Below are 1,963 nucleotides of genomic sequence, written 5' to 3' on the forward strand. Positions count from 1 at the left end.
AGGCTAAGAAAGGCTAGGATAGAGTTCTATAGTTATATAAGGCGTAGAGTACGCAATAACCAAAGCTAAGTTAGAAAATATAGTATAGCGCAGAGCTAATGGACCTAAGTAGTACTAAAGAAGCCTATAAGAGATAGAGTAAAAAACTATAAAAACCTAGAGGTTAAGGATCTAGTAATTATAGGACTAAGGAGTAGAGGCTAAATTAGGGATCTTAGTAGTAGAAGACGTTTAGGCGGACTCTATAGTAAAGTTAATAGTTTAAAGACGGAGCTTATATAAATTGTGGAAAATAAGGTTACTTTATAAGGGATTATAAAGATAGTTAGAGTTACTATATAATAAAGGGAACTAGACTAGTAGTAGAAAATATATACGTATAGAGGGATAATAGTATACTGCGAGGAACAAAAGAATATTTAATTAGAAGTTTTGCGTTTTATTATAATAACGTATACTAAATTTATAAAGACGCTAAGTATGGCGTAAGCTATTAGCTATAGGAGCTAAAATCTATAAAGTATAGAGGAACTAATAAACTAGCTTGTAGAACGGATATTAAGAACAATAAATTTAATATAGGTGAAACATTTTATAATAATAAGGCGATAAAGGCAGCTTACTAGGAGTATATAGACCTTAGAGATATTATAAAAGAGGTAGAGGATAATTCCACTATAGAATAGGGAACATTAGTAGGGATTAAGACCCCACTAGATATAATATCTATCGCTTTATAAGACGTAAGAGAAGTAGGATAGTAAACCACTTCGGCACTTAATAAAGGTAAAAGGCTAAAGGCTTAAGATTCTTAAGATAAGATAAGGCATACCTAAGGACCTATAATAGATAGTAACCGATAGAGTAGGGCAGTAGCTTAGTTTAAGGATATATAAATAAGCTTAGGACAGAGTTTCCCATAGGCATAAGACTTTTAAGACGAGATAAGTAAGATTTAAAACTCTTAAGATAAAATGAGAATACTAAGCAAGCCTAGTTAGACTAAGGTAGGAGTAAAGCTTAAGTTAGAAGCAAGCTTAGAATTAAGAATCCTATAGAACTAAGACTTTAAGACACAAATAAGGACTATTAATAAGATTAGAGAATCTGCGGTATAAATAGCAACTAGACTAGGAGATAGACGCATAGACCTAGAAGACTTACTAGGGGAATATAGTGTTCAGCCTAAGGATTAGAAGGCTAATATTAAGATTAGGAAGTAAAAAGACTTTAAGGATCTACTTATAAGACGCGAAAAGAAAGAAACTATAGAGGAATTTAGAGCAAGAATAACCTTATAGCAAGAATAGAAACTAGATAAGAGATCTAGCACGTTAGGACGTATAAGGGATAGAGTACTAGTATAAAGAATTACTAATAGGCCGAGAGTAGGCACACTAAGAGCTAAGTAGCTTATTAAACTAGAAAATAAAGAGGATTTAGGGATTTTAACTAGATTTAAAGAATAATATATAAAGGGCTGTTATAATATAGTAATAAGAAGATACTTCCTTACGGACGAGCTGTATATACTCTAGTAGCTGTACTAAAAGTAGTATAGGCAAAGGCATAATGATAAGTGGGAAGATTTCTATATATAGCTGGACGAAAAAGTTATCTAAGACCACCTAATTACAGAAAAGGCTATAAATTATATTAAAGGAGCCTTAATTATAACGTTAAAAGATTTAGAGGAATATTTAGAGGACTAGAGAAGTAAGAGACGTATTTTAGTACCTATAAATAAAGTTATAACATTTAGATTAATATAGTAGAGGTTTAAACTTAAGAATAAAGATAAGCTAAGAGTTAACCTAAGACACTAAGTATATTATACGCTATTATAGATCGCATATATAGATAATGCGTATAATATATATAAAGCACTAAAGGATAAGCACTATAAGTATCTAATAAGAATATATTAGATAATAGAGGAGTAAAAATATAGGAATGCTAAGTA

The sequence above is a fragment of the Cenococcum geophilum genome (genome assembly GCF_001692895.1).
Source record: "Cenococcum geophilum 1.58 unplaced genomic scaffold K441scaffold_27, whole genome shotgun sequence".
Classification (NCBI taxonomy): domain Eukaryota; kingdom Fungi; phylum Ascomycota; class Dothideomycetes; order Gloniales; family Gloniaceae; genus Cenococcum; species Cenococcum geophilum.